General features: G+C 36.3%; 1 long non-coding RNA gene across 3 annotated transcripts in view; it reads left to right on the top strand.

The window, feature by feature from the left end:
- Positions 1 to 24,994, top strand: part of LOC121073377 — a 43,836-nt gene that overhangs the window by 16,173 nt on the left and 2,669 nt on the right. The window contains exons 1-2 of one of the 3 annotated variants that reach the window (XR_005821661.1): positions 12,323 to 12,496; positions 24,098 to 24,349. The exons of 1 other annotated variant lie outside the window; for it this stretch is intronic. This is a non-coding gene — a long non-coding RNA (uncharacterized LOC121073377). Of the gene's footprint in view, positions 1 to 12,322; positions 12,497 to 24,097; positions 24,350 to 24,994 lie in introns of those variants that run through there. One more of the 3 variants, XR_005821660.1, reaches the window with a different exon arrangement.

The following is a 24,994-nucleotide window of genomic DNA, read 5'->3' as shown; positions in this document are numbered from 1 at the left end:
TCTGCTTGCATTGGCTGACATCTGTGTCAAAAATCCTCCTCAAGGCACTCCAGAGATCAGGACTGCATCCCAAGTCATTGCTCTTTCAGGAGAAGCTTGGGGCATTTACAGGTTCCCAGAAGAACCAAAATTATGCATGCAATTATGAAGATCCACGAAATCTTCTTGGTTTGGCAATGTAAAGGAGATATCTACTATATCCCCTTTGCTGGCCTCCCCTCTGATCCTGATCTGGAAGCTCTGAACAGAACCATCACTTTTTTCACAGAAAGTTGCATGTACTTGAGCAGCATATTTATATAGCGAGTTATCACCCCGCCTCCCCTGGTCTCACCAGACTGCCCTTCCTGAAGAGCTTGTGTCCTTCCATCATACAGCTGTATTTCTCTGATGCCAGTAGTAACAGTCCTTGAGACCGTGCACAGTCTTGTAACTCACATTTGTTTCCCATGCTGTGTACATTTGTGTATTGGTACTTGACATTGGTCCCCAACCATGATTCCTTCTCAGTGGATGTATGACGGTTTCTCGCATTAGGTTCTCCTGTAGGATGCCCTTTCTTTTCACCTGTTTTTCTTTGGACTTTGGTCTCCATTCCCCCTCAAAAGTGGTTTAAAGCCCTTCAGTTAGTAAACCTGTTGGAAAAAATGGTCTTGCACCTCTTGGTCAGATGGGTCACATCTAGCATACTTTCTAGCTTCAAGGTCAGTAATTAAAACATGCAGAAAAACATCTGATCTTTACCTTCAACCTCTCCTTTGAACTCTCACCCTCTGTTTTATTCTTGATCCCATGTATCTAGGCTCTCTATTAACGACACTTTAACAAAATGACATCTGTATGCAAATCTGTTCTATATGTTTGCTCTTTCCTTTTCTGTATCTCTGTAGTTTCATTGGTCAAAGAGCAAGCAATATATATTTTCTTTAACTTTTAGATCTGTCTCCTAGCTATGCAGTCTCCACTTTATATGGCCTGCTTCAGCCTATTTAATTCTTTCTGCATCTTTTCTTGTTTTTACTTTTTTTTTTAAATATTAAATATTTTGTCTTAAATATTATAGTTTGATGTTCAAATTGTACCTCATTATTGATGTTGGAACCTGGTTTTTGTATTTCCTGTTGAGGAGCATATTACTATATAGTATTAGTACCATTCTAGTGCAGTGTTTTGTAGTTAAAAATGTCTTCCTATTGTTCCTGACAGAATTTATTTTCATGACAGGTTGTATATTTAAATATGGGTAAGGAAAAAAATCTCTCTCAGAATAACCATAACCTTTTGGTTTATTGTCAGAAGCTGTTATTTACCATGAGGTTATCACTTTTTCCAAGCTCCTGGGCATACAGTATGGTACAAGTAAATTGCTGCAGCCCATTGATTCTAAACTGCTGAATTACTTGTGTCTAGCACAGTATTCAAATGGGTTTGCTCTCAGAGAAACATTTTTTTTTCCATTGCTGAGCCCTCTGAAGTAAAAGTAGATTAATAATTTACGTTTCAAACACTCCCAGCGTGTTCAGTGGAAAAGCTCTCATTGCTTTAGGGACAGCAGGATCCTGCATCCTACCCAGGGTTTGGGGAGATTGTGGTGTGGGTATGGCTGAGTGAATTAAAAGTTTCCATCAATATACCAATCCATGTGTGACAGCATTGTGAAGAAAGCACTCTTTTATTCACTAACTGGCAGTAACCAGACTTATTCAGCTGAGAACAGTTAACAAGAATGCAATTGGACAGATCTTTCGTCATTCTGACCAAGGCTAAATTTAAGCAGAAGCTCCAGAAAATATAGGTCACTGATTAATGCACTGAGATACTGCATTCTTGCTCTGGAATAATCACTTAATGACAAATTACAGCAAATCCTTCAATGTGATAATTAATTCCAGTTACACATTATTAAGGTCAGAGGAACTAACAGGTTCGCTAATGATTTCTATTTTAGAACATGGGGCGTTTCAATCAAGAGTATATAAAATAGTAAATGTAAGGGAATTTAACAATATTTACTGGCTTAGTACATGATTAAACAAAGACTCTTGCTCACCACATAGGGGTATTAAGTGTTGCCATTCTGTCAGATGGGAGATCGTATTATTCCTGAAATAAGCACTTCCAAAACTTTTATTCAGTTTAGTTATAATTTAACAAAACCCAAACTGTACATTGTTAATATAGTAACAGACAAAATAACGGTCCTGACTTCACTGATATTGGAATAACCTACCTATGTAAAGACAAAACTGTTGCTTCTCCAGACAAGATGCCAAAGCAGGGGAAAAAGTCTAACCTTTATAGTTTTCTGCCATCTGATGCCTGTTGGAGCCTGGCAACACATGAAGGTTCACTCACTTAGAAAAGCCCTCTTCTCAACTTCTCATGCATCCCAGAGCTGTTTGGCAATCTAGGTGGAAGGGACTGTAATGTCAAGGTTACCTCAGGTAGCCACCGTACAGGAAGGCTTCAGAGAAGCCTGTATTCAGAGATCCAGACCACTGGGAACCAGCAAAACTTCAAGCATAAATAACTATTTTTTCTTCCCAAGGATTTCTAGCAAACTTATTTTCTTCTTTCCTGCTCTTGCTTTTCTTCTTAAAACTTTGCAGATATCCTAGTGAAAGATTTTCATAGATTTAAGAGTAACAAGAGCATGCACTTGAACTTCTCGCACATGAACTTCTGGGATATCCCTTCCCTAAAGATTTAGGCACTGTCAATGAGTAGGAGAAAGGAAACTTACATTTCTTGGTAGTTTATTTGTTTCTTACTCAAAACATCCACTGAAATTACTGGAAGTTTTTCTAAACCAAAATCTCAGATGGCAATCCTGAAAAATCACCATTTACTATGAATGTATTATTAGCACTGCTACTCCAGTAAGTTGTCTACCTAATTAATCATAATATAGACTGAAAACTAGCATCAGCCCCATCAACATCTGTCATACTTAGCTCTAAAAGACAATGTGAAATATTTATTAATCTCATTGAACTGCTTATTCTTCTCACTGACAACACTTCCAAATCACATGTGATTATTTATCAATCTGATTCTAGTGAGCAGAGCTCTCTCAGTTTCAAGATGCAAGCTGGAGATGAGAGCACTCCTATCTTACTGTTCCCTAGTAAACAGCTGCAACACAAATTGGTACTTGTGGAGACAGGAATCAAGGAAAGTGCTGAGAGTTAGAGTACTTGCAGAGAAATTGTGGATATTGCAGATAGTGATTCCACGGCAAAAATGGGAAGGCAAGCTGGAAGTGTTGGGAAGGTCAGGAAGTGCAAGACTATGGGACAGAAGCCCCTAAGGAAGATGGGCTTCATTAAGTCCACTGCTTACACAACAGCTTGGTAAATTCACGATACTTGTGTGGATGCACACAATCCTTTACCTCTTTCTTATTTCATATTCATTATCTAAATTTCTGGACTCTTCCCTGGTATTTGCATGTTATAAAGACCAAACAACCTGCGCTACTCTTGGCTAAATGTTCCAAAAGTACTTAAATCACTTAAGCAACATAATTCAGATAAATTAGGGTAGTTTGGACAATTTAACTTAGGGGGCATAGAAAACAGTCCAAATTTTTTATTACTGTCTGGCAGGAAAGTTCATTAAAATTCTTCATACCTAAGGTCTGTCTTTGGCTTTCATGATTTTATATTAGCCAAAAGTTTTAGTATCCTATAGTGTTACCCTATTCTCCATTTGCAGCATGGGTAGATTTGAATTAATAAAAAGCTAAACAAATTGGCTGTTGTATCATTTGTTTCAATGTTTAATCAGAAGTTTAGTTCAGGCTTGTGTCATCAATCAACTTTAAAAGGCAATAGAGAAAATTATTATTTAAGGAACTATTTGGAAGTGTCAGATGTAATAGCACAGTGATCTAGCCTTTGCAGGTATTTCAGAAATATGTCTTTTTATCATCAAATTCCACACAATGTAAAGTTGAATAAGAAGATTAAACCTCATGTTTTTCTACGTCCTCCCCTCTGATGTTTAGTAACAAAATTACTTATACAACGACCTATGCATGGCCTGTTTTTAACACTCAGAAAATATGTTAATGGGATCCCTTTTTTTTCATAGCATATTTTTATTGGCATATATTTTTATTGCTACAGAATCTCCTTCATTGTCACACCTCATGCAAAAGTCTACTTTTCTTTGCATCTGTGGCTTTTTCTCCATTCACCTTGTACTCTGTTATTTCTCTGATTCAAATTACCCATCTGTTTAAAAGGGTTATTACAAGTTGTAAGAAAAGAATTTAAATCATCCCTTCTGACTACAGAATAACTACAACTAAATAACCAGTGAAGAAAACACCCAATGAGCAACCATGCTCATAAATGCCAGATTTTTTGTTTTGTTTCTAGTGATGCTGCAAAAATGAAATGAAATAAAATGAATTAAAATGTGCTTATAGTATTAAAATCATCTTGTTATATAGACTTGTACATTCTATAGCAATTTTGGCTATATTTGGCTTCTGAAAGTTTTCCTTTGCATCATCATACAAAACATGCTATCCTTTAAAAACATATTTACTAAATAGACTTGATCATAAAATTCAGTTTGACTGTACTTATGCTGCATCCACAGTGAGGGTTTTTTTCCTCAAGCAAGAGTTGATAGCCAAAATAATAAAGACTATTTCTAAATGAATATCTTAAATCTCTTACTGCAAACATATATATTACTCTTTAAAATGCATTCCGTAGTCTTAATTTACAATATGTAGTCAAATGAGCATTTAGAAATGAAATGTTCATGCGTTTCAACAGTGTCTGGAGAAAGTTGTAAGTGTGTGAAAGCTTTGCTCCTTAGCTCTGCTCTGACTCTCCAAATTAATGTGTTTATAAAACAAAACCATGGCTTTGACTTCATTCAATTATTCTTGTGACCTATGAAGCTTCTAATGCACTTGTGTTAAAGGATTTGTTTCCCCATGCATGTGTTCAGGAAGGACACACAGAATAAGCCAAAGCTGGTATTCCCACTTACAAGAAATGGACAGAAGGTTATTTGAACCTGTTTTCCCTCAGTTTGTTGCAACTTAATCTAGTCATAAATATTTACCATTGGAGGCATTTGCTGTCTCAGATAATAAACCTCAATCTCTGCCATTCTCATTTAATGATTCATAAAATACTGTAATTTCCTTTGAGTGCATTACTCGCGCTTTTGCTGCAAAGACATTGAATTCAAAAGAAAAAATATCTGAGAAAAGGAGACATCAGCTGAAGTCTCATCGGGGAAATGGCGGCATCTTAGATACCCAGGCAGAAAACTGCATTTCTACCCTAACCACCAAATTAACCTTGTAACTTATTGTTAGGTGAAAAAAGGAACTGCAAAGTTCCCCAGTGAGGGATAAGTGCTAGAGGTAGCATCTTGCCTGACAATTTACTTTTTCTCAGTTCTTCCTTTCTCTGAGGAAGGGGCACTTTTGCATCACCATAGATGTGTTGTAGTTCCCATAAAAAATGAAAAGGGGGATGTTTAAAATGTAAAATCAAATTTCTTATATTACCCAGCAAGACCTTCAGAACAGAGTAGATATTCTCTGAGATTTATTACATCTTATTCCAGGGAAAAAAGTCAAATCTGTGTTGATTCATGGTAAAAACTGTGTGTGTGTATATATATACATATTTTTTTTTTTTTTTCCAACAGAATTGAAGAATATGATAGGCAGAAAATCATTTCTTACAGCTCTGTATCAGGTCTTCTGCCTTTGATTCATTCAATCTTTTTGGACCTAAAATAATTGTAATAAATCAAACTCATGAATTTAAGGTTATGATACTGTGACATATGTTTCAACATTTTGTCCTATGATCTCAGTAATTAACTCAGTCTTGTCTCAGTACTTTCAGAGTCCACAATTTCAAACTTCACTCTGGTCAGACCAGGACAAGGCACTGCTGTTCAAATGAGAGCTGAGACTCTCACGTATTCACAGGACACCAGAGACCGAGCTCTCAAACAAAATTACATACAATTACACCACAGTTAAACCACAACTTGCAACTATTGCAATAAAAATCTTCATTGTATGTCTACCTCAGCTTTCTCCTATGTATGGGACACTTTTTAGATCTATTTTTATGCACAGAAGGGACATCCACATCCTCTGTCACTTGGAAGCCAGTTTCCTCAGTCAGTACAAAATGACTATTTTGCCCTTTGTGACATGTAGCCATTTATAATGGCACAATGTAAGTATGGGACTGAAAGAGTCTTGATATTTTGCAAATCAGTGATGATGGCATTGTTCAACTGCTTTTTACTTAGAATTTTACCCATTGGTGTGTTTAATTGTGTTGTTGATTTATGAAGATTGATCTACAGGCTTGCCATGAAATCTGACAAAAGCTAGTCAGAAAGAAAAACTAAGAGATTCTTCTGGCATAGTTTAGTTGTTTGCAAGGTGGTGATTTAATTTTTCTCTTAAAAACTGAGACAGTCTTATAAATAATTCAAACAAGTTCCTGCATGGAAAAGTTACATAAAGAAGGAAACTTTACAATGTCTGAACACTAAAGTTAGTTATCAAGGATCTGTGTAAATAAGGAAAACTCAGCTGAATCCAATTGGATCTCCAAGTTATCAGGGAAAACGTAAGGTTTAAGGAACACTTTGCTTCCATGCTCAATGCTGTCCTTGGACTTCCTAACAGTAAATAACACCCACATTCATTTTCTAACTCCTACTTTGGTAATGAAAAAAAAAAAGTGGATTAATTATGTTACAAAACTGGTCGGTGAATTCTTCACTCTGTCAAGTGCTCTAGCTATTTCTTTCTTGAGAACTTATTTCTTTGTTTTTTCCTTTTTTCCTTTTCCTTTTTTCCTTTTCCTTTTCCTTTTCCTTTTCCTTTTCCTTTTCCTTTTCCTTTTCCTTTTCCTTCTCCTTCTCCTTCTCCTTCTCCTTCTCCTTCTCCTTCTCCTTCTCCTTCTCCTTCTCCTTCTCCTTCTCCTTCTCCTTCTCCTTTTCCTTTCTCAGTAGACCAGTGTTAGCTCTCAAAATTTCTTCTCTCTGTTGTTACATGTTTCACTGTAGACATTACTGCAAACATTGTTGGAATGGCTCTAGGAGCTGGTTGCAGGTTGTTTATCAGGGGTGAAGCCCTGATGTGAAGGTCCTAAGCGGCCTAACCTAAAATTAAAAGCCAAGGCTCTCTTCTTTCTTTTCTTTCTTTCTCTTTCTTTCTTTCTTTCTTTCTTTCTTTCTTTCTTTCTTTCTTTCTTTCTTTCTTTCTTTCTTTCTTTCTTTTCTTTTCTTTTCTTTTCTTTTCTTTTCTTTTCTTTTCTTTCTTTTTCTCTCTCTCTCTTTCTCTTTCTCTTTCTTTCTTTCTTTCTCTCTTTCTCTCTCTTTTTCTTTCTCTCTTTTTCTTTCTTTCTTTCTTTTTCTTTCTTTCTTTCTCTCTCTCTCTTTTTCTTTCTTTCTTTTTCTTTCTCACCATTCTTTGTAGTGTATTGCACATATCATGCAATAAATCTATTAAACATATGCTGAAGCCTCTGTTTTGTGCTCAGATCATACACAACCTGTTGCTCAGTGTGAGCCATGCACTCTCAAACAAAAATCCTTTTTCTGAACTTCAGTTTGAAAAGTATACATCTAAATGAAAAAGCGATTGACAAAAATCTTAGCTGAAATAAAATCTTTCAAGAAAAGGCACCTGTAAGAGAGCTCTCCCAAAGATTTTTCAATGTCTAATTTAAAGGATAGCTTCTGGACTTAATGAATGTTTTCAGTCATAACTGACAACAGAGTAGACCCAAAACATGTCAAAAATATCTAACAAGCTAAGGCTAAGAGGGGGAAAACTGTACTAAATAAACATTCATAACAATTTTGTGGACACCCCAGATACCTAAAACACAATCTTTTTATTATTTGAATCAATCTGGTAGAGAAATGCATGGAGAAATTTCAGACAAATAAACAGTAAAATCAGGAAAAATAGGTAATCATAAGAGACAGCTAGGTTTATCAACTTGAAAATCCACTCAGAGAGGCCTTGTAACACATGAGACGGGGGGATAAGCTGTCAACTCTGATGCCATTTGGGTCATTGTGATTATGTGGAGTTGAGAGTTCATCATCAAAACATGCCTTTTGAATGCTGTAGTGTCATAAATGTCAAACTAATGAAACCATTTAAGTCTGTGACTGATGTAGAGAGCCGCCTCGATTGCAGAAATGAACATTAACCAGCGAACAACACCAATGAATCATCTGGTCTTTTCTTCAAAATATCCACTTCCACTGCATATAGGTTTTTCCCCCAATTCTTTTTCTTCTAGAGTCACAAGAAAAACTACTAGTTGCTTCAGTACAAATGAGCAAGGGTTCTTGATTAGTGAAACATCTAAAGTAGACATTTGCTGTCTGAGTTTCCTGTATTTGGGCATAAATAAAAGATAGTCTTAAAACACACACACACACACAAACCCAAACCATAACAACCTCCTGGATGCAAATAATTTAGTTTGATTTCAATAATCTTTCATAGTTAAATAAATAAATAAATAAATCTCATTCATAAATATACTGATGGAATAATTACAGATTTTAGTGAAAACCAAGTGTCAAGTGATTAGAAGGTAATAGATTGCCTCTGTACTGCTGTACTGCTGGAAACTTGTGAAGAAATATCTGCTATATTTTACACTTTTTTTTTTTGTTAGATGCTACTGTTTTTCATATAATCAGAAAGAAACATTAAGCAGATCAAAAAGCTCAAAAAGTCAATTTAAGTGACTGGATTTATTTTTTTAAAGAATTTCTTAAAAAATAACTTTTTCTTGGTTAAGGTATACAGCGTGCTTCCTGAATTTCACTCTTGTTCCTGGTTTATAGACTCCCAGAAATTTAGGAGAAAGTGCAAAACCTGGGATATATGAATCATATGGGAAAGACAGCATGCAAATAAATGGACTAAAAGATAAACTTTACAGTTTGAAGGGCATGGTTAAATATTTATTCTTTAATTATTAAAGCATTCTACCAAGCTGAAAAGTTGACTCTCACTACTTCATAAATTTTTCAAGGTGGCTATAAAACTATTAGCAGTAATGAAGCATGAGTAAAATGATTGATTTTGCCAATCACTGGGAATGTACCAGACCTTGTGTTATGTAACATGCATCACAGGTCATCTGTAGATTTCATTAATCATGTACAACCCATTCATTCACAGGGAAATATGATGAATTACTGTCTGTGGAAGCCTAACATTAACCTCACTAACTCCATGGAAGTGCAGGATATGTTGTAAGCTTTATTTATTTATTTGTTTTCCTTTTAAACATGTCAGAAACTGTAATCTGTAATCCAGCATGACACTTTAATCCATGTAAGCAGATATTTACATTCCACGGAGCCCCACTGATTTGAGTGACTGACGCTTACCCTTGTCCGATTACAGTATAGTTTTCTTACTGTTGATATGATGATACAATTGTGTATATATAAATAACAGAGTAGGGAATTCATTTCACCCAATTTCAGCATACTAAAATTTGGGCCAGAAATCAAACCACAGAAAGTGAAGAGAATGCACTTCTCCTTGGGTTATTAAATATAGGTAACAGTCCTGCTCTAGCAGTCATGTTATATAAAATGGATCAAAAGCAATCCTAAAAATAGTTAGTTTGGGCTTCAACTAATCTTCTTTTGGCAAGCTGTTCAGAATTTCTCGTCAGTCGTGGCTAGAGACTGCCCATTGACACTGCAACTATTTATTCCTATGCTAATAGTGTCTGATACTGTAAAATCCTCCCCTCTTCTAGTGTTTACCCATGATTATTACAGCATGATTATTGTTGTATTTATAGACAGCAATGTTATCTCCGCATTTTATTAGGCAAAACAGACAAAGATCAAACCTTCTAATCTGTTCTCATGAAACAGGATCTTTGTTTCCTTGACTATCTTCAGGATAACCTTAAACACTGATGACAAGAACCTTTGACTTTTTCTAGAGGATGTCTCATGAGAGGCGTATGTGTCACTGTAGGTGACAAATCATTTACTGCTTGTTCAAAAAAAAAAAAATTAAAAAAAATTTGTGCTGGTGATGTCCTGAAACTACTACCTTATAATGCTGTGTTGTCTTGTCATCCTTACACTTTATGTCTTTCTGCTTTACTGCCTTTAACTTTTTTGTTTGTCTCTTTTCTTTTGCTTAAGACTTCTGCAATTTGGGTAAAGATTTTTTGTTTGTTTTTGCAAAGTGCTGAGTACAATATAGGTATTCCCATTCAGCCCTATGGTGATAATTATGGTAATAATATCAGCAACCTGAACATATGCAATTTCATACTCTTAATATATGCCATAAAATTGGCAACTTTTTTTTTTTCCCCTCCATCTAATGGCACTGTGGAGTTACCACAAGCAATAGCTGTGAGTCATTACAATTACATGCTGTCTGAACCTCTGTAGTACTTAACTCGCACTTTAACGGACATTTCATTTTCCATAGACTTTAGATAACTAATCCATTCCAATCTCTGTCTGCAGTCAGAACATGATACAAAAAAGAAAAAAAAAAGTCTATAGGTCTACAGTCTGAAAGATATGTACCTCCTTTTTTACTGTATTGAAAAATAAAAGTGATTTCACTGGCACGTGTTGTAGGGTCATTTCTTAATGTGAATAAACCCAGTCTCATTGCAAGGACTGGAAAAGGACCTCCTTTGCACTCAGACTTGCTTTTCTGAAAGATCCTCATGCTCTGAGACCATTTGTTTCCCCATGTAAATAAAAGGGGGCTCCAGACCTACACGTGTAAGTATTAGCTTTATCTTATCACCACAACCATTTTTAGATTGTTGGTGAAAGACATTGCCTCCGGTAATCACTCATGCAGTAGAATGCACATTATATTGCCAACTGACATTTAACAGCATCTAATATGCATTCAGCCACTACTGGAAAAATTTTATGTAACACATTTTAGATTTTGATTTAATGTACAGATTACAGCAGAGATATGCAGTGTACTGAACAGCAGTCGCCACAGCAATTGCATTCACTTTAGGAAGAAAATGGTGATAGTTGCCTACATTCTTGAGCAGAAGAAGTGATCACAGCTAGGATAACAGCTGAACCTACAATGCTATCTTTTAACCTTGTCTATATACAGATTTAGTAACCATTACAGAAAATCACAGTTCCTATCCAAACTTGTTTCAAGTTTAATGTTATAGAAACTTTTGACTAATTCACTCACACAAACCCACCCACCCACTAGTACCACAACTAAAGTGAGAAGGAATCCCAGGTCAAAAAGTTTGAGAAAGTATTTATTTGTAATAAACCAGATATGCCTTTCTTAAACAAACAGACCAATGTAATTAATGGATTCACCTGAGATTCAGCTTGCTTGGATTTTGAGCTGAGACTATTCAAAGCACTCCAGGGGCTTTACATGGATATTGGTTATTGAAATTAAATCCCTTGGACTACTTTGAAAACTCTCAGCTTTGAATTCCTGCAGCCCACATGGGAAGCAGACTGCTTTCAATTACAAGCAGACATATGTGTCAGGCAATGCAGGTGACAGGAAGACTGCAGACACAAAATAATCATTTATGATACTAATGAGTTAAGAGCTACCAGGCCAATGGACTGTATGATAAAATTGGACAATTAGAAAGTGAAGATGTAGCTAGAAATATGATGTCTGATCCTCCTTTCAATGAAAAATCTCTCACGAGACTTAGTTACATATATTGTGCTGCCCCCTTAAGGGATTTTCTTAAGAAATATCTTGAAATTCTGAAGTTTTGTCTACTTAAATGTAATACCTACTCTTTCTACTTTTTTTTTTTTTTTTTTCCTGTTATGCTTAACAATATACAAGGCACAATTCTCTGTATTTACTTCAGCTTTTTTTTCATGGAATTATTGATTCAGAAAAAATTCAGTATCAAAATATATCAGGTCTAATGCAGTAGTTTTAATTTTGTTTTCTTTTAAGCTAACTAAAAATTAGTACTCTATTCAGTTAGATGTAGTTTGACTGTATAACTTTACAATTAAATTTTTTATAGCTTTGATAAGGAGCATACATGCATAAGGCTCCTGTTAAAAAGTACAAAACCACATGTGATCATAAGTTATCACAACCATAATACTGCACCCTTGTAATAAAAATAAGGTTTTAAATAATTATCTCCATATATTCTGCAAACTCAATATTTCTCTGCTGTTAACCATGATAGCTTGATTTAACCTCATTCCTACACTATTGCATGAGCCTGCTACAGTAGTATGCAGGACGTGTCGTGTGCCATACCGGACAGCTGAAAGGAATTCATCATTTTAGGAAATTAATCTCAGGTGCATTAGGCTGAAGTCTGATTCGGCGGGCAGGGAAAGGAACTTTTATTAGGAAAGAACCAGGCTAAAGGAAGCTCTTGGGCCATTGATGGTATACTGCATAATGATGAGTTACACAACTGAAGTGGTGAGTTTGCTTCCTGTATTTCTGCTATTGTCAGTTTTATCCATTCTTTTTTCTGTGTTTTTTTTTAAATTATTATTATTTTTTATTACTTCCATTAGTAGGTGAAAAATGAACAACTCAAAAATCTTTCAATATACCTTTGCCAGGGGATGGTGGAATAACATTTCTTAATAGTCTTTGAGGAAAACAGTTAAACAACATACAGGAAATAGTGGCAAACTAAAATGTTTTCACGAGTAAAACGCTTTCTCTAGTGTCTCAGTATCATTTTGTTTCCTACTGTTTAGCTAGATGTTATTAACTTTCTGTTGTTTTTAATGCAGATTTTTATTCTAAACTTGAAAAGAAATACATAGAAGTAGAAATGTCATTTACTCTAGTACCTACAGTCTGAGAGTGTAAGCTCTGAGGCTCAAATGTCTGACGTTTGATTTGTGTCTTTTTTGGCACAGAATGTAGGTTGCATGTAGGTTTTAATATAATGGCAAATTAAACACTGTATTTGCTTCCTTGTTGATGAGAGAAAGTTTTAAAGAAATTTTGGGGGTAGGGGATGTCCTGTGTGAAGGAAATATTTTATAACTATCCATGAAGAGTTAAATAAAGTAACTCCTTCTGCTGTATTGTGTTTGGAGGTAGCTTATTTTGTTGTTGTTTTTTTCTTCCACAATTAGAGTTTGGGCTTCTCTAGAAATCTTTTTCAGAAATATTTGAGTTAGAAATTTGGAGTAAAGGGGATGCAAAAACATCAAAGGTAAAAACACAGTTTTGAAACTTAAATGATGAATGTGGTGATGCTCACGTAAACCCACTCCAAATTCAAACCTTGTTGATGATTTTTTTTTCCTCAGCGAGGGAACAGGGCCAGGAAAAGCAAACAAGAACTGCTCCTTACATTAACTGTGGCATTTCTGAAGCATTTTAGAAATGCTGTTATTATTATAAAGGTTTCTGAAGAGAGGTCTACAAAAAAGGTGGTGAGAAGGGCTGGTACGGAAAACTCAGATGCAGAGTAGTTAGGACCAGCCTTTCCTCAGAACTACAGTTTCAAAGATAAATTGGTATGGCTGTCTCCTCTGCAGAGGCCTGTAGTTTAACCAGTAGAAGAGGCTTGTATTATTTTTCACTTACTAATTTTTCATTTACTAGAATAAAACTCCAGTTCATATAACTAGTGACAATGACAATCAGATTATGGCTTTTCTTTGACATGCTGTCAAAAGGCTGGCTTCTTGGAAGATCACGGCCAGCTGAGTAGCAGGGAGAGGTATGTCCATGGCAGAGCCAACTCAGCAATCTAAATGATCAGCAGTGGTGTTCCTCACTTCAATAAGAGCTTCTTTCCCTCAGGGAAAGTGGGTTGCTTTGACATCTGACTTTATCTTCCATCTTTTCTTTCTTCAAGTAATCTAACCAGATGCTTATATCACAAGAAGTCTGACCTGCTTGGTCCTGTTTTCATTCCTGCAATGAAATGTGTAAAATCTCCCAGTACAGTGATGTATGTTACAACTGTATGAGGGCCCAGAACCAGCTGAACCAATACAGAGCCTTTTCAAAGAGTAGCAATTATATCTTTGAAGTAGTCTTTATGAAAATGACAGGCTCCATTTCTTTGCCCCTATTGCTTCTTGCAGACCTTTCTAGTTCTTTCCCTGGGGATTTTTCTGATTCCACTACAGACCAGTTGGGGTCTTACAACTGAGATCCTTCCAGGAACAGAGAACGGGCTGATTGGGACTATCAGATGCACTAGTAGAAAGAGAGAAGCATTAGGTTTTTATAATCTACAGATTTTCTAGAAAGTAAATGACTATTTCTTGACTAAATACTGATAAGACTAAAATCTGTCATCTTGACTACTTCCCTTTCTTCTCCCAAAGAAAAAGTAACATTAAATATAGCTCAGTTAGGCATCCTCACTTTTATGACATACCAAATGCAAAAATCGCTGGAATAGTTTTACATTGGCAATAGCACAAACTTTTGGTCTCCATCTTCAAACTGACTAGTTTATTTCATAATTTCTCATTCTCATTACCTTTGGGAGTCTATACTTGCTTAGCCTTTAGTTAAATGAATTCATCTATTAGTGTCTCTTGAGATACTAACTCATTCTGAATAAAGAAATATTAACTATCTTTGTGGCCTGCAGCTTATCTGAATTTACTTGCTGTCTTTGGTATCTCATAAATGGTGTTAGAGTGATTAAGTAAAACCTTCAAAGTAAAAGAGTAAATGGCTATTCACCATTTTTTTCCTGAATAAAATGTACTGTGAACAAAAATAATATTGGTATCGCACACTGCAACTGCTCGAGTTCACATCAGCTGCTTCTCAGCTTGTTTTCAATACGAAATCTGATTTCCTTCCTCTCCCCCACCCACCCATTCACATTCCTTTCTACTTCAGTTCTGGAATGTGTGGTCTGTGGCCAGCTGACAACTTTTTTTTTTTTAAATAAATTTGAGGATATTTAAACAAGGCATTTTAAAGATATATGGGTCATGAGCAGGGAGATCTGTAGCAGGCAGTAGCAGAATGTTTGAATGGTTTCTCTTCCCCACCCTGTATTTCCCACCTATGTTTTAGTAATGAAACTGGCTGTTGTTGACATTTCAAAGTGCTTTAACAACTTCAGCTAATCAGTAGTGCTAGAGATAAATACCAGATATATGTATATGGTGTGTTGGAGCAGACACACAGCTCTAATAATGTTTGCTTAATATTAGTCCAAGTATATTATTTTTTCAGATATCTTACACCTGCATCTATAAGGTTTATTCTACTACTGCTTAACTTAATACCAGCTGAAATCATTTACAAATTTGCTTTATTTCTCGGAAAGTTTAAGTTTTTGTGACTGAGGGCCAAAAGGGACTAACTGCTGTATGACAGAAGGAAACTGGTAGCTCCCAGGAAGACATCCTTTGCAAATGATCTAGGATTTCCATCAGAATATAATACAAATACAGGATCAAATTTAAGTAATGTAATGACATTTTTCCACTACAGGACAAGTAGTGGAAATTTGTCATTTCTCCCCCCCCCCCCCCCCAATATATTAACCTCAATCTTACAACTTGTATAGGAAGACCTACTGACAAATAATAATCTGGCCTGCCTCAATCCCTCTGGAAACGTATAGCTCAGTGTCAGAAAAATCCCAAACTAAACAAAAAATGCTACCAGAAATCTTGATCCTACTTCTGCTGAGATCAAGAAGAACTTCGACACACAAACAGGAGGGATTAGTCTTAAATTCACTAAGTGTGTAGTATGAATAATAACTCCTTCATATCTTTTTGTGAGTAAATTGCAAAGCACTTTATAAAAACAGACATCTGTAGGTGAACTAAATCACAGATATGGAAGGCTACGTGGCAAGATTTCCTAGTAAGCCAGGAACAAAGAGTAGGTCTCTTAAGTCCTGCAGTGGTTCTCAATGCATTCAACTGTAAAATATCTGAATGTGTCCCCCTTGAATTATTTTGCAAAGAATTAACAAAGTAAAGCAATTCCATCTTTCATCCTACATTTCTTTCACATTTCTTTCACATTTTTCACATTTCTTTCCTTAACCTATTTGAAGAAAGGTTAATGCGGAAGTTCACACATCTAAATTGGCCAATTATTTCTAAAAAATTAAAGCACAATATCACATGTTTGAAGCTATGGTGTTTACAGAGTGTTATAGTTCCTATGTTTATTATATCTGATGTGTTAATGTGTTAGTGTTAATAGTCCAGTTCGGAAAATTGACACTGGTCTGATACAACTTCATATGCATTTTGTAGGTGATACAGAAAGTAGGGGAAAAGTTGGAGAAGTCATCCTATTCAGAGCATTTCAGGTTTCTCCGTTATTCTTTATATTCATTAACTGCAGCTGATCAGCAGTCCTAAACTTCTTTTGGAATAAAATTTATTTATCTTACGCTAAGAGTTAAACAACTTTTGGGTGGAACGACAAAGCTTTTCCTCATGACCTCCGGTACAAATTCAAGGAAGCATAATGCTAGTAGATATAATAGGGAAGAGTAATGTGAACTGAAATTACAATGGTGAGATTTTGATCTTGCAGCTGTTTGGCAGAATCTTGATTTGTGTTTCTGTAACAGGTTACTAAATATATATACACACACACTTATGTACAAGAAAAAAAATTAGATCTTCTAAAATAACTGTTCTCAATGTAGTTTACTGCTAAGATCCGTGTGTGACTAGGGGACCTGATGGAGTACCTTTAATAAGAAGGTCCTTACCAGTACAGTAAAAACAGGGGAAAGACATCTAAACAAGTGAGGGACAGCAGGAATCTGGTTTATCTGACCTGACATAGTACTGAAGTCACTGTGGATGTCACTATGGGAGAAAACATGTCAGAGTTCCATTGCATTTGTGATTTTGATATTTAAGTCTTCAGAGAGACCATTTTATTATCAACAGCTTGTGTATTATAAATATCTTATTTCTTCAGACCAATTTAGGTGTTCAGAAATCATTCATTTTGGTGAGAATGAGCAAGTGAGCAAAAAGGGCTTCTTGCTCACTTCTAGACTTATTCCTTGTTGTAAATGGAGTGACATGGAGTGTTTATTTTAATTCCCATTGTGGGCTCTGTGAGCACTCACTTCCATTTGCTTCTCTGTATGTCATGGCATGGGCTTTTTTCCTCTATTTCGTCAAAGAAATTTCTGGCAACCAGCAGAATGCCAGGCTGCCTTGGGACATCAGACAGATAGAATCTTAATGTTGATGAGTAGATTTTAAAAACTCTGAGGCTGAGAGTTAACTCCTAGGCAATCCTGTATAGAAATTCCTACAAACAAGAGCATCAGATGTCTCCAGCTTCCACAGCCAGCCTGTAGGATTTTCATACTCAAAACCAAAGTTTCAATTATATTGATGATTTTTTGCAAGTATTTGTTATACATTTTTTATGCAAGACCATTATTTTAAAATAACACAAAACCAAATTTTATTCAAATCATGTGAGATAAGATAAAAATTCATCATATTATGCAAAACAAAGGGGAAAAGCTTTTATTTTTTTTCCATGGATGTTTTCTTCTAAATGGTCACAGAAGATATAAAATTGAGAAGTAATCCTTATTCACCATTCTTGCTGTGTTTATTCTTGTTATTATAATTGTACTTCAGGAGAATTCAGGAAATATGTGCAAGTTTTAAAATGTATACCTCCTATTTTATTTCACTGATGTCCAAGTTGAGTGCTGCAGTAATCTTACTGTACTCTTTAATCCATTCTGAAGTGGCACGAGGAAACATACCCTTGACCTTCTACAAAACTGTGTTAATTTTTGAGCTTCCTTTTGTAGACTTAGAGAAAGTTCTTAGATGTGCTGGATGTTTTGATTCATGATGGCAAACAGGCTGAAAAGGAGCCAGGACAACTCTATGGTGCTGTTATACTGTATGCATGCCAATGCAACTCTGCTGAAGCACCAGGAATCCTACTGGGGCTGCGCTGCCTTTGCCAGTACAGACCCTACCTTTCAACTTATCACTCCTTGAAGACATCTCCCTGTTCTAGAATTCATCCCATATCAGGCTCTTGGTATATCAGCAAAAGCACCACTGATGATTAAATGAAAAAAAAAGTGGTTGGTTGGGAAAGGAAAGTAACAGAGCAAGATTTTTTTTTTTTTTTTTTACTTTCAGAAATGATTGAGTGACTCAAATGTCCTGTGGAAAGATGTGACAGACTTTTACACTCCCCTTGTAAAGATTTTAAGCTTGTTCAATTGATGTTCTGCATTACCATGAAATGTCGGAACCTATTGCGGAAAGGATAGTGGGATGGCTAAAACTGTTAATGATGGAACTGTACAGACACAAGTTATAAATTGGGGGACAGAATTTTGATAACACTTCCATTTCATTGCTAGAAATGCTCGTTGTCCAAGAGGAGAAATAATACTTTTAAGTTTTACCCTTCAAAAACAAGTCTACCCTTTTTCCAGTATAGTCAAGAAAATTGGCTTCAAAACACATTCTTAATGCTTAAACCATTCTCTATAATATGCAAGTACTTAGACTGATGGGGGGAAGTGGAGATTAAAGGAAGAGATAATTAATAAGCATTATTTTAAGTTCAGCAGTTATTTTAACACAGCTCAGCTGTACAGCCATCTAAAAGTTTTTACAATCTACAACAATGTTTGAACATTTTCATGATCAGTATTCACAGCCAGTCATTAGTTTATCATAGGCATCCAATAGTTTTAAATGGCAAACAAATCTATTCTTTATCTGGCACGGACCGATAAGAAAATATTGTTTGCCTCCCTCATTCAAAGCAGCTTGGATCATTTGGCTTATTTTAGAGCACATTACTGAAAGCCAGGAGAAGCAACACTTTGAATGAACCAGTGATGGTAGCAGCATTCCTTCAAACACTTCTGTGAGATATGAAAGGTTGCACCTTCCCAGCAAAGGAACTGAACACTGCAGCAAAGCTACAGGATTGCAGCTGACCCTCTCTACAGTGGCTCAAATTGAGATTGAGTTTATCTGATGCTTTTGCAGTGGCAGTGTCCTTGTCTCTAAAACTGAAAATACAAGAAAGCTGTCAAGTGACTTTCATGCTTCTGTATAATGTCTTCTTCAAATTTTCTCTGAAGCATCAAGATTAGGTTTCAACTAAGCAGATTTTTTTTCCTGGCACTTCCTACAAAAAAAGATAATTTTTTTTGGAAAGCCACTCACCACAGGTTCACACAACTCATCATAAGACATCACCAGGCCTTGTATTTCTACCTTGTATGGGCTAAATTTACTTGTGCTCAGAGTTATTTATACTGTGGACCTTTTGGAATGACATCATGAAATGATTTCTGAAAACCTTACTTCCAGAGCCTGAAGAAATAGCAACTGGATGATGCTGCTACTAAGCCTTAATAGAACTGAGCATTTTTAACAAAAGATAGCTAGGAGGTTTCTTTCCTATAATGGAAGAAAACATTGAACACTACTATTTTACTTAAAGTGAAATACAGGATTAAATCAATTTGGCAGGCATGCTAAGGATTTACTGTGTTGTGGTAACAACTTAAAAAAAAAAATTCAGGCTGTAAAATATCATTAAAATTGGGATTAATCAGGATTAACACACTTTGGGGGGTGGGGAATGCATTATTAATACTCCTTGTCGCCTTCACAGATTTCAGCTCTGAGTTTCACATGAAAATAAATACCTTCTGAATCCCTGTAAGTTTCAATATATATATACACTTTATTGATCTGATATAGACATCCTCTTTACAACAGCATCATTTAAAATAAGTTCGTTTACCAAATCAGTACGTCCTTGGGTTATTTTGAGTTTGTTTTTAATTTGCTTGTCCCCTGACCCTCTTGCTTATTTCCTCTGTCAATAGCTATTCCTAGCCCACAAATGTGCTCTGAACACAGAGAAACTCTGCAGTTAGCCCTGATTTCAGAAGTGTAAACCTATGATAAAAAGTCTCCTAAAGTTAAGAAAGACTAGATGTTAAGCTTTTTTTTTTTTCTTGGTGGCCAGTAGTAATAGTGGTTTGATATAATACATACAAATGAGAGGAATATTTTTCTGGTAAATATACTTTTTTGCTTTTCCTGTTTCCTTGTTACACAGTTGGAAGCAGGAAGCTCTTTCTGAGTTTTGAGCTGTGGTAGTCCAAAGGATATCCTTGTCTCTCTCCACCTCTATAAATAAAATTAGACAAGTTTTACCCTGCCTCTAAAAATCAGTATGTGTGACTTCTAGGTCGTTTACAAGAAGACAGTGATGCTTGTAAGTATTTGATCCATTTGCAACAAAATAGAATTGAAATATTACCCAATCATATTTTGTGGAGTCTCAGACAAATATTAGACACCCCCGCCCCCGAAGCACATGTGCATGCCCCCCCACACTGAGTCTGGATGTCTGATTATTTACTTCAGTTATATAACTCTACCTGCAAGGGAAATATAATAAAGATTTTGGTTAAAAAGTGAAAGCTTGCTTTTATTTCATAGTTGAACAATTCTAGGTCCTCTTTCTTTTCTCTTCCACTTGGAAAATTTTCCAGTACATATATCTTAATGTAATCTATTATTTGTATGGGTAGGATGATCTGAAATAACATTTGCCTACCTTGTTCACTAAAGCACAATGAAGTTCCTTTACAGTAGTCTAAATTTGGTTTAAGCTTTCAGTTTTTTTATGGAATTTCTTTCTAGAACATCTGCTTAATCACTCAGACCAGTTTGCTACAAGTCTGCACCAAAGTGAACGGAAATGTGTGGTTTCAAAGAGGAGTGGTATCAGCTCGGGTGTAACTGCTTGAACACCAGGTTCCCAATTCCTACAGGAAAATGTTGGAGTGGTCAGATAGGAGTCACAAGAATGGGGGGAGGATGTCAGACTTTAATATTAGACTCAAGAGGTTCAAACCATTTACTCGATTATGCATAGGCTAAAGGTACTTTTTTCAATCCCTAAGATATAAGGTCTTGACAATGGATACCTCTCAACTGATTAATTAAAAGTAGAATAAAATTTAATGTGAAGATTTTCTAGAAACGAAAATTAACTTTTACAATCTCTTACTTAAGAGACTAGTAAGTTTTTCCATTACTGGAAGTGTAAAAATCAAAGTTGAATATATATTTTTTTCCAAAGTCATTTGTATTTTATTGCTACTTAAAACATAATTCAGGAAACTCCTATTGTTTTTCTTATGCAGGAGATCAGGCTGTCAGCACCAGTGGAATCCCTGATTACTAATAAATGTTATGCTATTTGAGCAAGATTTAGTGGGTGAAAGCCTGGCTATGCTGAGTTCAGTGGAAATACTGTCACTAATTTAAATTATACCACAACTTAGCAATATTTTATTTGTCTGGGCGATCTAAATACCCAGCAGTAATTCTGGATTATGAATTAGGATTATGAGTTGATTTGAAATATTGGTGAAGTCATGATATGAAAGCAAGTTTTTACTCCTCTGCAAACAGGGAAGCTGGAAGCTGTGTTCAGTCATGCTGCTGGCCATGGTTCACAAGCTGTACATGATCCAGAACATCCATTTGGGGCTTGTGAGACAGGAAGCATGAACGGCAGCATCAGCAGATGGAGGTATCTGATTTTTGTGGCGTCTCTGGAAATTCAGAGGCTGTGTATTACCTCAACAGAGTAGCAGTTCCCAAGCACAATGGTACTAGAGGGTGCCACAGGCTGGAAATTTCTGCAGTAAAATTTTCCAGCATTCTTCCTGTTGAAGAGTGATGTTACCTTTCCAGTCAGCATAGACAAGGCTGGGTCCATCAACACTGCAGAGTGTGGTCACCTACTGGGATAAGATTGAGGAATAGATCTCTAAATCAAAGATCACTAATTTAGGCCTTGGACTTTGACTTTCCTACCTGCAGTAAAGGTTGATTTTGCTTATCTTCCCTGGTCAAGATGTAGCTCCAAAAGTAGAGATGAGTTCAGAAATTCCATTTGTAATCTCTTTTACAAAGTGATAGACATGTTCATGGGGAAGAAAAAAGGACCAAGGAAATTAATATATTCAGAAGAAATTTGTGTTCACAGATGGGCTAGTAATCATTCAAACAAAACAGCCGTCCTTAACTGTTCACCCCCTCTATTTTCAACCTGCTGCCCAGAAATGTCAGGAGGAATGCAAAAACTTCCATTGCTCCCTTATTTGGACAACCTCATTGTCCCAGGCAGATGCATTCACTCACTTGCTCTTAATTTTTATGAAAGACTCAGAATATTCTCCCCGTCTGTGAAAAAAAGGGAGTAATCGTTCCAGAGTGAAACAGCCTCATTCCTGTGATCATCCTTTTTCCATCAGATCTGTAATGTTCCACCATCTGACAGGCTTTCCCTAAATATCCCAGTCAGGCATCAGTTTTTCCTTCACTTGGTACTTTCACCAGGGAGATTTTGGCTTGCCATGAAGTTACAAGGGAGGAGAAGAAAGAGGTGGGAACCCTCAAACCATCACCAGGATGAAGAATAAGCATCTCCTGCATCCTTTGCTGTGTTGTGTTGTTGTCATCTTACTCCACCCCCCCCCCACCCCCCCCCAAAAAAAAAAAAGAGGGAGTTGTGGACCTTTATTTTCAGCTTCAGAGCATGTAAAGTGATTCTGCTCCTACATAGCTTTGGGGGAAAAAAAAAGCTGCTACTGAAAGGCACCAGCTTTATTTGGTGTTCCTTGTGTCAGGCATTGTAAAAACACATTCTAAGAATGGTTTTCCCTAAAGAGTTTTAAGGCAAACAGAAGAAAATTGGAAGAATGCAGAACTGAGACATGGTATCATCCACCCCCATTCACATTGGGAAACTGATTTAGCTTAGTGGCTCTTCTTTTTGATTTTTTTCTATTTTTTCTATATTTTTCCAGTAGGTGCACCAAGAATTTTAATCAACAGAAGATTATCAGGAGATTTAGGAGTACCTTTAATGTATTTCTATCCTGTTCACCAGCATATTGTCTAAAAGGTTTAAGCTCTACAATGCTGTTAGGGTTGCTAACTTCACACAGTAAAATCTGTAACACCTGTGAGGCATCCTAGCTCCCTGAGAATGGCTGTGTACCCCAGAATCAATTTTTGTGAAAAGACTGATCTGAGTGATGAACCACAAAATCCAGCTGATCAGAAAGACTAGAAAAAACATGTTTTAGCTTTTTTTTTGGTGTTTTGTACCCATTTTGTCTAGGTTTGGTATCAGAATCTTATGGAGGAAAAAGAAAAGGTGTATATCTACAAATACAAAAATCCAAACTGATAAATAGAGATGGAAAGGGATACAACAGAGTTGTGACATTTTCAGCATTTATACTAGTAGTTAAAGCAACTCATTTTGGATGCAGAAGGCTTTTTCTCTGCCTGAGGAAACCAAAACCCACCTTACACTGAACGGTTTGTTTATATAGGAAATGAAGACTGCCTCTTGTGTTAAGGTTGTGCTGCTGGGGAAAAAAAAAAAAGAGCTCACTTTGGCTGGGCTTAAAGGCAGAGGAACAGTGTGTGTTTCTGCCCTCTCAGCTGCAGATAGATCCTGGGAATGGGGAGACCTATATTAAAGGGGGCTGGTAGTTGCTTTGTTTCCAGACTGTTGGATATAAAACTATTCTGATAATACGCATACAACTTCCTTCATATTCCTCTTTCTTCTTGCAGCAGAAGTAGCTATATCCCAAGCAAAAACAATGTTTCATTCTGTCAGGCTTGGGTGGAAAGGGGAGGAGAGGATAAAACATGAAAACAATTAAAAATGTTTATTTTTAATAGTGTCTGGCAGTAGTCAGAGTTTTTAAAACTATAAATAAACAAAGGTCATAGTCAACGATGAGAAACATATGCCATACACATGTTTTTGAAAATGTAGATAAGGAAAACAGATAACAAATAGTACTATGTAGACAGCTCTTTCCACAAGACTCATCAAAACTTCCATTACAGTTTTTAGTAGCGCCAGAAAGCAGTTGTGTCCCTTGGCCCAGTGAAGAATGTAAAACTGAGGTGCCTGTGTCCTTTTCATTGCACTACCACTGTCCTGATGGATTTCATCTCCTCTTCCTCTCTTTAACAGTCTGGGGACAGGGATCACTGCGTGTGGAGAAGGCGTGCATGGCACGACAGGGCTCAGATCTTTGTACCAGCCTCCAGCTGCTTCTGTGACAAGTGCAGTATCTATGAAGCCTACTCATCTGTGGAAAGCACAAAGCTACTAACCAGTGCTAAAGGTTTGGCAGAGAGGACAGTAACTAACCTTCTGATGTTTGAGAGGAGGGTAAGTTAAAGACTACCAGCAACCTAGAAGAGAAAGTTAATGTAAACCATGGTCAGCAACCCCTCTCTCCATTGCTGTGGATGGGTGCGGGGATACGGCTCCAATTATCTAAGCTATTTATGTGCACTTGCTTTTGGCAATCTTGCTTTGGAATGCTGTTTGTAAAAGGTTTCATACTTTTCTATTAAGCTTCTTAAAGGGCCATTATGCATTCACAAAAATCCATATCCATCTGGTAAAGAATGTTTCCTGACTCAGTTAACACTGTATGCATACCAATTGCTACCATTCTGGAGTGTGATTCATTATTACCAATGCACTTGCATATTAAGAGAGCACATTAGGAAACAGAGTGGGGAAACAGTACATTTTACAAGAAAATAAAGAGTTTAGTTATTCTCAGGAGTTAGTCTTCATTTAAAAACCAGCCCTCACCAGGTTTTCTTGTAATAGGTTCTGTGTCTGATAGTAGTTAATATCTGTATGACACAGACTTTCACAAAAAATAAAATATTTCAGTGATCTTTGCCAGTTATTATATTTTCCTGAATATTATTCCTATTCCATAGTATACTTATGGTGTTTTTTTAATCCACAGATGATTAAACAGTTTAAAATTGTTTTCACAGTGGGCTTTTTGGATATTAGATTTTCAGAATTGCAATGCAACAGCTACATTCTCAGCATCTAGTCCTG

The sequence above is a fragment of the Cygnus olor genome, chromosome 7 (genome assembly GCF_009769625.2).
Source record: "Cygnus olor isolate bCygOlo1 chromosome 7, bCygOlo1.pri.v2, whole genome shotgun sequence".
In the NCBI taxonomy this organism is placed as follows: Eukaryota; Metazoa; Chordata; class Aves; order Anseriformes; family Anatidae; genus Cygnus; species Cygnus olor.
Note: the sequence above shows the minus strand (reverse complement) of the source record. Positions and strands in the feature narration are given on the sequence as shown.